The following is a 12,071-nucleotide window of genomic DNA, read 5'->3' as shown; positions in this document are numbered from 1 at the left end:
AAACACTCCATTGCACACACAATTTTCACTCTGGGGAGAGGATGAGATCATGACGCTTAATGCACTCCTGAAAGATGCTTAGAAATTACACTGATTAGAGCAGTAAAGCACTTGCTAGTTACTTTCAGCATTGCTTCACTGCACAACATGCATGAAGTGTTTCTGCTAAGGTCTAATGTGATTGCTAAGGATGCTTTCTATCTTAGGTACATATAGAGCAGCTATCATTTTGGTATCTATTATTCGTATTACAGTAATGCTTAGAGGCTGAGCTATGCCACAGGGCTGGCACGACACACATGTGGGTCAATGAACACTACTGTGAACAGTTCCGGCTCCAGCGCATGTGCACCCACATTTGGAATCCACATAGGCACCATCACTTGAAGAAGAAAAGACAGTTCTTGCCCCCAGAGATTCACAATCTAAACAGACATGGCAAAAGGTGTGAGAAAATAATAATAATAATTCCTAATACCCTATTTTCCAGTTGGGGAACTGAGCCAGAGATTAAGTGGCTTGGCCAAGGCCACAGAGCAAGTCGTTGACAGAACTTGGAATAGAACTCAAGTCATATCCCAGTGTCTCTTGGAGCTGTGTCCTACAATAAACAAACTGCAGTGATCATAGGCCTGAACAATATGCACATTTGAACAATATGCAATCACTTCAGGAGATATGGTCTGGCTTCTTGGAAATATATTATTGTCAAGATGATTGGTGGGATTATTTACCTGTTTTGTTATCTTTCGGCTGTGTCTGGAGTTAATGTTCTGCTTATCTTACACTACTGTGGAGTCCATACTTAGGAAATGTTTCAAGCATTTTCTGCTCTTTTTTTTTTTTAACTGTTATTATACCAAAAAAAAAAAAAAGTGATTGCTTGGTCACAAGCAGAGTCTAGAGCTTTCCTTCTCCACACTCCAATAAAAGGGGAATGGACACTACCAAAGCATAGGAGCTCATGTTAGGTAGGTTCACTTCCTATTTCCCCATACAGGCCCCAGTTCAGCAAGATGCTTAAGTACATGCCTAAGATTAGGCACTTGAATAGTCCCATTAAAGTCAATTGTCCATTCACAGGTTTAAAGCTAGGCACATTCTTAGACAACTTTCAGAATGAAGAGACCTGCTCTAGTATTCCCGTCCATGAAAGTTTATTGCTTGCCATAGAGATTCTTGAGGCAACCTGATCTTGTCCACAAAAGGCTTGGCTTTCAGCAGAGCCATCATCCACATCTTTCTGAATCTTATGCATCTTGGAAAGCTGGAGATACTTGGGCTTGGTTCAAGCCCTTAATATTATACTTGACTGGTTTTTATTTATCTTGGTATGCCACTTAAAAAAAACCTCTGTATGATACCAAGAGACAAATATTTATGTATAAATGTCAAACTAAAAGTAAAAATGAAGTCTTAGCTCATGCTTATTAAAAACCATCAGTTCAACAATATTTCAATTCCATGCAATTACTTCTTTGTTGAGGCTACAGTACGTATATATTTCAAACTCTGGCACTGTTCAGGAGATATTTAGAAGACTACAGGACAAGCCCAAAAGTAGCAACTACAGGACAGGCCCAAAAAGGAAAATAAGAGAACACCACTGGCCATCACATACAGCCCCCAGCTAAAACCTCTCCAGCACATCATCAACGATCTACAACCTACCCTGGAAAACAATCCCTCACTCTCACAGACCTTGAGAGGCAAGTCAGTCCTTGCTTACAGACAGCCCCCCAACCTGAAGCAAATACTCACCAGCAACTACATACCACACTACAGAAACACTAACACAGGAACCAATCCCTGTAACAAGCCTCGTTGCCTTCTCTGTCCCCATATCTACTCTAGCAACACCATCAGAAGACCCAACCACATGAGCCACACCATCAGTGGCTCATTCACCTGCATGTCTACTAATGTTATATATGCCATCATGTGCCAGCAATGCCCCTCTGCCATGTACATTGGCCAAACCGGACAGTCTCTATGTAAAAGAATAAATGGACACAAATCGGACATCAAGAATGGTAACATACAGAAGCCAGTAGAAGAACACTTCAATCTTCCTGGACATTCTATAACAGATTTTAAAATAGCTATACTTGAACAAAAAAACTTCAGAAACAGACTTCAAAGAGAAACTGCAGAACTAAAATTCATTTGCAAATTTAACACCATTAATTTGGGCTTGAAAGGGAATGGGAGTGGCTGGCTCACTACAATAGCACCTTTGCCTCTCCTGAAATTTACACCTCCTCATCAATTTTTAGGAGTGGACTACATCCACCGTGATCGAATTGGCCCTGTTAACACTGGTTCTCCACTTGTGAGGTAACTCCTTTCTTTTCATGTGTCATTATATAATGCCTGCATCTGTAATTTTCATTCCATGCATCTGAAGAAGTGGTTTTTTTACCTACGAAAGCTTATGCCCAAATAAATCTGTCAGTCTTTAAGGTGCCGCCGGACTCCTTGTTGTTTTTGTTGATACAGACTAACACTGCTACCCCCCCAAACTTGGCACCATGCAAGATCTAATACTGTACCCTTAAACTTTCTTCTCCATATCTCCAAGTATATGAGAAAAAGTAACCTGTGTGATTCACTAGGATTAATTCTTCCTACTCTTATAATATCAGCATCATCATCCTTACTGATCAGTCTCTTGAATCTTTTTCCTAGTCAAAAGTGCATCATCTGTCTGAGTCTTCTTCCTTCCCCCATTTTTTCAAATCAAACTTTAACTCCCAAGTTTGACTTAACAGTCTTTTTCCAATGACATTTCCAACTTTATTTCTTCTATTATTGCTGATTCTACTCACTGTGTCTTCTGAGTTGTTTCTTTTATCATTGTTTTTAAAAGTTCCTCTTGCAGTTGCTTCAAGTTTCCTTTAAAACTGTCTCCAGCTAAATACAATTGTGCTTTATGCCCCTAAATGAATAGAAGGTATATCGAAACACAAGCCACTAGACATTTTTCTAGCACCACTTTTTAATTAAAATAATCACAATAATTCAGTGGGGGACCACTGCAAATACCAGCATATGTTCTTCAGTGAGGCTAGCCTGTTTATGGTGGTGGGGAGGGAAGCAATGAAAGTTGTATTTTGCTGTGCATTGGGCACTACAGGTATTGTTATTAAAGGGGCACTGCCATGTCTTCAAGGCCTAAAATGATATGTACCAACTTATTTCAGTTTGCAAAAAGACCTCATGTCACCCCTCGCCTCTGCATGATTGCCTGGTTTATTCCTCTGAGTTGGCAGACAATACAGTTTATCCCACTCCCTGTCCCTTCCAGCACAGAAGAGCAGAGAAGACAGGTGAAGTAAAGAAATAGATGCAAAGCTAGATTCACTTAAATCCAACATTTAGGCATCACTGGCATTCACAAAACTACAGCTCAGCTGCTACCTAACCCTGTGCCTAAGGCCCTAGGTGCCTACATTTCCACCAATAAAGTCCCCTAGGCACCTACATTTCAGCAGCTGGGCATATGCACAGCTATCTAGTGTCCTGCAGCACCCAGCAGCTTGACACCCAACTCACACCTAACCCCCCAGTGGGATTCATAAACCAGGCACTCCCTGGCCTATCTGGCCTTTGGGGCCCAGTCCTGTAAGCATGCTCAGAACATGCCTAAATCTGCACACATAATGGCTGGAGGATGAAGGGGCTCAGTTGGGCTCAGTTTCTTCAGTTGAAGCTGTTCCAATTTGTATAAAACAGAGGTCAGCAACCTCTGGCACGCAGCTTGCCAGGGTAAGCACCCTGGCGGGCCGGGCCCATTTGTTTACCTGCTGCATCAGCAGGTTCAGCCGATCGCGGCTCCCACCGGCCACGGTTCACCGCTCCAGGCCAATGGGGGTGGTGGGAAGCCATGGCCAGCACATCCCTCAGCCGCACCACTTTCTGCAGCCCCCACTGGCCTGGGACGGCAAACCACGGCCAGTGGGAGCTGTGGTCGGCTGAACCTGCCGACACGGCAGGTAAACAAACTGGCCTAGCCCACCAGGGTGCTTACCCTGGTGAGCTGTGTGCCAGAGGTTGCCGACCCCTGGTATAAAATAATTAAATGTTCAATGGAGCAGGCAAACTGGAACCCAAGACTTCCCCTTCCCAAGAAGGTCCCCTACCCACTGCACTCTAGAGTCATTCTCCGGTGTTCTCTCTCTGCCACAATAAATATTTAAGTATTTTATAGGAAGTGAAACAGCTTCAATAGGAGAGACCAAGATACCCACCCCAAATACACCATGGTCCACTGGTTAGGGCACTCACCTGGGAGATTTGGGTTCAAGTCCCTGTTCTACATCAGCCAGAATGGAGATTTGAACCCATGTCTCCTACTTGCCTGGGGAGTGCTCTAGCCACTGGGATATTAGGTGGAAAGCAGTAGGGCTACCCTTTGAGAGGGAGTTCTGGCCACATCCCTTTCCTTAGTGTTATCTGGTGGCTAGTTTCCACAGCTCCCAGCTAAGTATATTGACACCCAAAACTCCCCAGGCATTCTATAGGGCACCAATCTCAGGTCTGTGAATTCCACTAGGTAGCAATGTGCCTAAAAGTTGTCATTGCAATGCATAAGTCCATCTTGTGAAAATAACTCACAATGTCTTACACATTTGTACAGCTCTGATCATGAAAAATCTCTTGTAACATTGAGCATGCAAATATTTAGCACTGATAGCAGCAATGTCATCAGTTCAGGATGGGTCTTCAGGTTACAACATTATGTCAGATGAAAGCCAAAAACTATCATTCCTTTAAAAAAAATCAATTTAGTAAATATCATCACAGTGAAAAATAGATTTAGTGGACTGGTGACATCTCATCCACTGATGTAACATATGCCACATGCTGGTATCTTCTGCCACTCCCACACTCTTTATTTGTCCTCCTCTGTCCCTCTGCCATCTCGGCCCTTCCAGTTGGAGTGCAGCCCTACTCTTCTAATGGGAACCCCCACAGCTTCTCTGTTGGAAAATCCTCCTCCTCAGTGGCATGCCCCTCACTCCCCCTAGGACCAGCTCTCTTGTGTGGAGATATCAGAGGACAAGCCCCTCCACTGCTCCTCCTGCCTTCAGCCCTCTCCAACCCTTGGCTCTGCAACACACAGCCAGCAGGCACCTCCCTCTACTACTGCTTCTCCCACCTTCGGCCCTCTCCAGGCCTCCCTTTCTAGCTTGGGGACGTCAGCCAGCAAAGTCCTCTTACTGTTCTCCTTACCTTCAGCCTTCCTTCAGCCATCCCTCCAGGCCCTTCCACAGTGCCCCTCTTATCTCTGCCAGCTTTCACCTGCCCTTTTTTCCTGACTGAACCACTGTGTTCTCTCAGATTTTCCCAGGACCATTACAGCCCCCAGGTGCTGCCGTGCTCTCTTAAATAGCCAAATGAGAGCACCTGTTCTGGAACAGGAGCACTGAACTTACTTCATTTACTGGAGACAGTCACCCAGTGATGCATCTGCCTAACACTCTGCAGGATCAGAGCCTAATATACTACTTGAAGAAGCCTTCCAAGTGTATTTATTGAATGGTTCTTTGCAGTCAGAGTGACCTAGAAAGTGCTGAGAATACAGGAAAGTATGCAACGACTAGTTAAGCAATAAGACACTATATGACAAGAATTATGGCATATTACTTCATGCCTGGCATGTTGTTAAGGGCCAGTGCCTTCAGTGTAATGAGGTATGGAAAAATACATTATTATTCACACACAGGAGTCTGTTATTGCCATTATAAATTTTTATTGTAAAATGCAATTTAAAAAAATATTTGTATATGTTTATTAATAAGGCTCATAAATTCCAGCCAGTTGTTTTTATTACCCTGTTAGATCATTCAATTTCTCCCACCTATTTTGTAATGACAATTAAGCAAGCCTTTGATTAAAACAATGCCTGTGAAACTCAAGATATTTCTGACCCCTAGACCCTTTTCATTAAGCATTAGAAGGATTTCTTTTTATTTCAATCGTCATTTATTTTCCTGTCTCAAAGGGCTACATTTTTTTTAAAATAAGACTTTCGGGATTTCTCATTGTCTTTCCAGTTTATAGTCAATTAAAAGTAAAGTACTGTTTTGTAATAGTTAAATAATAATTTAAATTATTTGCTCATACTGTGATTGCTGTAAAAACAGATATGCTACACCTAAAATTAAGAGGGAGGGCTTCTACTGCTGAACTCAGAGGGCTGATGATGGTCACTTTGAAGAATTACTGCCCCTCGGCCCAGCCTTCCACATTATGGTCTGTGAAGGACATCCTTTCCCACCACCCTGCCTTTCTGCTGCTTTGCTCCTCTGAAGTAGCTCAGAAATAGAGGTCCTCAGCTCTGACCACTGACAGCACACAGAAGGAGCTGCAACTTATCAGCAATATGCTCAGTCCATGGGTGGCAGGTATAAGAGGCCAGGGAAGGCTAAGCTTCCCCAAACAAGATGCAGTGCACCTCCCTTTGGAGATGCACTGGCCCACCAGCTTTGGAGGGCCACCCCAAAGGACACCCGAGCCATGGCCCTGCTCCACCTTGAGACCCCACTCCCTCTTGTCCTCTTCCCCCATGGCCCTGCCTACATTGTTCTTCTTCCCACCCCTGTTCTGCCTTTTCCCCAAAGCCCTACCCTCGTTCTCTCTCTTCCTGTCCCCGCTCTGCCTCTGCCCCAGAGATCTATCCCCTCCCGCCACTCGTACCTCTCCACCCCCTCCCCCAAGAACCCTTCCAGCCATCGGGGCAGAGAGGCCCAAGCAGCAGGTGAGGGGGCCCTCGAGGGAGGGAGCAGAGAGTCACAGGAAAGGGGGGCTTGGGGAAGGGGGCAGAGAGGTGTGAGCAGTGGGTGGGGAGTGCCTCAGAGAAGGGGCCAAGCAGGAGCGGGGTCTAGGGTCAAGTGGGACTGGAGCAGGAGGTGGGACCACAGTCCAGGCATCAGTGTCCCCCCCTACTTCTAGGGAGCTTCTGGTGCTCATACACAACCTCCCCAAATGCAGGAGTCACATGCCACCCATGGCTCAATCTTTCTGTAATCCTCTACTGAGCTTCATCTCTTCCAAGCCCTTCAACTTAAATCCTACCACAAACCAATACAGATCACCTGTTTCTCATGCCAGTTAAATGGCAGATGGTAGGTGTCTTCTCTGTCATTCCATGTGGCCATTCTAGAATAATTCCCCAATGCCCTCTTTTTCAGCCTCACACAACTGATTCCTTTAAGCGATAGGCTGAATGAGTTTGCAATGCACATGGACGAACCAAGGCACAAGGCAGGACTTCTGAACAGATGTCCATTGCCAAGGCTGCAGTTGGATCTGAGGGGTTTGAACCAGCATGAGAATAAGGCCAACCGCGGGAGGGTGAGCCACGAAATCAGTCGGGCAACCAGCAGTAGTTTAAAGTGTAGAGGGCAATAAGAACTGTCATGACATTGCTCACAAAGAACACTGAACAGATGCAGTATCCAAAGAGGCAGCAAGTGGAGAAGGCCACATGTGAACTTGTCTCCATTATGTTATTGGGCATATACTTGCAAATAAATATATTTGCAAAAATCTACAAGAATTACAAGAAAAAGACTTTGATAATTGTATTCACCAAACAAGACAGTCTAGAATGCTGCTATTTAAATTAGGCCAAACAGAATAGTATATCCTTCTCAGAGACCAGCATCAAACGTGTGTTAAAATATAGATATGTCTGATGCTTCTTAATGATAAAAATGTAGCACTGTAGTGAACATATTTGCTCATTTGTATAGTCCCACAGCAAGGTTTGATGCGTAAACAAAAATACCAACTAATGCTTGACTATCTTAACTATTTAAAGTTAAGATGAACCATATCCTGCAACCTCTCTCATGCCAGTCGATCTTACTTGACTTCAGGGGAGTGTGGTTTTCAAGATTAGGCCCTACATTTGGGAAAAAAGTTATTGGTAGTGGTGGTGGGGTATTTATTTAGTCTGAATTTATTTAGGCTTGAATTGTTAAGAAGTTAGGTTCAAACAGAATAAATCCACATACTGGTTCTTTTCCTGATATTCTTGAGCAGATTGAGTCTTAAGAGCAAATTGACATGAGGTCAAACATTTTTATAAGACTCTACAAAGTAGCCTGGGACTTGGGAGTTTGTGGGTGTAGTTTTGCTTGATTATTGTGAATGTTTTTATTTGCCTGAATTCATGCACTACAGAGCTTGGAGGAAAAGTTCTTGCCTGAGACTATTTCTTTAGAAATCTAGAAAAGACTCACAAGGACTGTTCAGCTGTTTCGTGACAAGAGTTACTTGAGAAACAAGAAACAAGAGTTTTCCTACAGCTGCAAATGTATGCACAACCTCGAGTTGAAATGACAAGAGAGACCCATGGGAGGCTGTTTGGAATGGATTTTAATAGTGTAGATACAGCAAGCTTTGCATTTAGAACAACATAATACCAGAATGATTACTAAGCAAGGCATTTTTCATGAACACAACACATCAAATCCCTTTTAGATTATATCATGAAAGCTAAAACTAGACAATTTATTGATTTGAGAACTTTGGTAAATACTGTGATCTTGCATATGTCAAATTGCCTTCTTGAATTACTCCAGTTATATGAGTGAGTGGAGGGAGGGGCTACTTTGAAAAAGTGCTTAATAGAATATAACTGGAGGAAAGTTTGCACTTATGTTACAGCTATTCTTAATACACTGACAATAGGAAATATTTCAGTCAATATAAAATAGCATTGCATGTCTCCTGGATAAGAAAATAAGGAACTTTTCTCCTGCAGTCAGTAGATATTATTCAGAGGATTTCATATATTCTCCTTAATTTGAATACATTAATCTAGAAAGCTAATCTAGAAAAGAAAATTCTTAGGGATTTATCCCTTCCCTGTTTTTAATGCAATTTGAAAGATAAGTAAGTCATATTGCCATCGTCAACCCTCTCGATGCATCTCAGGCCATATTTGAGTTGTCCAAGGAAGGTGTTACCATCAACAAAGGATATAGTAATGGGTGTTATATATTCAAATCAGCAAGCTGCAACAGTAGACTCACTTCACATTACTTAGACCATTTTCTAATTGTTGTGTGCTTAATATAAGAGCTGTCCCCAAGCACTAACTATGGGCCCAACTCATATAAATACAAATACATACATGTATAATACTAAATATAAAAGGAACTAGAATGTATCTTTCATAAATATTCATTTAAATATTTCTCATGTTCAATATATGGTAATTTAGGATTTCTTCTTGAAGATTACCAAATACATAGGATACTATGGCTAAGATTGTTCTCATGAAGATTTTGCAGAATCAGCTCCAGTATATGTGAAGTAAGACTTTGGTCCTTTGATTTTTCTCTCTGTCTGTTTCTTCAATAAAATATAATTTTTCACCAATTTTTTTTTAATCACTATCAAATTATGACAAAAGAAAAGATACCTGTTGCAGTCAGTCAGTTTTCTTTGTGTATTGATTACATATGCAAATGTGATTAAACTAAGGAATAAAACCCACTAATTACAGATGACAGTATAGTTAGCTAGTAGAAAAATACTTTGCAGCATATCAAAGGAGCACTTATTTTCAGATAAGTTAGATATCCTTACAGATATGCAAATGCTTTAATCCCAGTTAATCACTTTGCCTACAGTCCTATTCACAGTTAAATCAACATATTAAGTCTAATTTTTAATAGCTAGATTTTGAATCCTGGTAACTATACAAATACATTAATTTCTTTGTAAACATGCCTTAATTAAGGGTGTGACTAGATTTTACATAAATCTATCAGGTATGTGCTAAGTACTGATCTCCTACTGTTCTGGAATAACTCGTGCTCATGTAATCAGTTATTAAATTAGCTCTTTATTTTAGGATTAATTTTCTCAGTGCACTTGAATACAACTTCAGCATTGTTACTACATCATTTGTAACTTTAGCTTTAAATGGAAGAATGAGCAACATTTCACTAAGTATCAAACCCTAATTTTGTCTTTTAGAGGCATGAATTGCACAGCCATGCATGGGTGGTGGGTGAAGCTTTCCCTGGAAGAGGCTAGCTCCCTGTCCCGCCTCTTCTGCCCATGGTCCTGCCCACACTCAACCCCGGCTCCATCCCAGGCCTCCCCAGCTCTTCCCCAGGGCCTGCCCCCCCCACTCAGCCCCCTCACCTGTCGATCACCACATTCCTCCTCATCCCTCATCCACCATGTCCCTCCTCACTCCCCCTCCCCAATGAGACTCCCCTTTGCCCAGTCCCACCTCACCCGCTACTCGCCGTGTGCATCCTAACTCATCCACCCACCAATAGGGGAGTGGTGTGGAGGAGAGGAAAGAGATGACAAATGGCAGGGACCTCCAGAGCAGGGAGGATGGAATGGAGGAGAGGAAGAAGACTCACCAGGCAGCAGCAGCAGTCTTGGGATGAGTAGAGCAGGAAGGGGAAGAGGTGGGGCCACCATGACACAGATATCCTGTGGTGGGTCGGCGCTGGCTGTGCCAGGGAAAGCTTAGCCTTCCCTGGATTATTATACCCACGACTCATGGAGCCATGCCTTCTACACCAAACTTTCACATATGTAATTTTGGATATACTATCAAAAGAATTAATCAGTAAAAGACTCTATGCAACATATTGCTAGACAATTGAAGGAGAAGGAAGGAAGGATAATGTGCTTAAAAATAAGGACGAGGTTGGGCCCTTGCTCCTCTATCTTCCGAAGTCTTGCTAACCATGTCAAATGTTTGCCAAATAAGAAGGAAGAGTCTTCAAGAAAGGATTTGTACCCCAATAGCTTAATTTTTTTTAATAACAATCTTCATGTGACCCCTGAAGGGAATCATTTATCACTTCGCTGTACCAAAACAAATGTGTAGTGTACCCTGTTAGGCCCTTACAGAAAATAAAAGGATTTATTGGAACACTGCAAATAATAACTCCAGCACACTGAGGCAGGGCTTAACTTCCTCCTAGCCCTCCTGAAAGAAGACAGCAACATATTATGAAAACAAGACAATAACTTAGCACTAAGCTACAGCACTGCCTAATGATGGAGTGGCTCTCTGCACTCATCATAACAATGTTTAAAGCAAAGAGATCACCACAAAGCTGCACAGACATTATAGCTTATCTTTTTTCTTTTCTTGATTTTACTCCTAGGATTGTTTTTCCTTTTGACAAAAAATAAAATGGCTCATGGCTTGGAAACTTTGTGATACTCTTTTGTAACTGTGGATTTAAAGCATCTAACTGGATATCATCTAAAAGAATATACTTAAGCCAGTACTTTGGGAACTGAAGCCCTTTAGAGTCATTTATAACTGTCTGGCATTGTCCCCAAAGAAAAGATGGAAATCAATGGAACTGAAGACCTAAATGGACTTGTCAGTTCTCTGAACACTGTTGAGATTCATGATCTAGATGAGTGGCCAAGATGACGAGGAGAGGAATGAAGAACAAAGGAACCAGAAAGAGGGATCATTAAATCATTCCTGCTTTATTCCAGTTTTGTTTTCCTCTCTTTCTCTTCCAAGTTGTTTATCTGCCTTTGTCCCTGAATGATTTGTTAGAATTATGGTAAATGGTTGGAATTAAGGGGAGTTACTCTAACTGAATTGTGAAAGGATCACATACGTGTGTTTTCAGTCTCCTGTTCCAAATAAAAGAACTGCAGTTTTCAAGCCAAAACATGCTTTGATAAAAGCATCCTAGAAACCAAGATACAATCCAAATTCTTAGATACAAAAATCAGCTAATCAAGTGCTGCTGCTGCTGCTGCTGATGATGATGATGATGATGATGATTAGTAAACAGGAGAGAGGGTGCTGCAGAGATGTACCCACCATGCAGAAGTACTCTGGGAACTTCTGCCTTTCCAGAATAAATGCAAGAATATTCCCTGCCCTCTAAAGGAACTCTAATCCCATTGCCTGAATCGTGCCATATAAGACTTATTGAACCTGCTTGTGGAAATTCAGTGTGTGTTCCCTGTACTACCTGCTGGCAGGCATGCAGTAGCTTGGGACCTTGTCCATACCCCTAATTCACTGGCCACACAGACTTGGTTCTGTT

Source organism: Gopherus evgoodei, chromosome 1, assembly GCF_007399415.2.
Source record: "Gopherus evgoodei ecotype Sinaloan lineage chromosome 1, rGopEvg1_v1.p, whole genome shotgun sequence".
Lineage (NCBI taxonomy): Eukaryota > Metazoa > Chordata > Testudines > Testudinidae > Gopherus > Gopherus evgoodei.
This window is presented reverse-complemented; position numbering follows the sequence as displayed.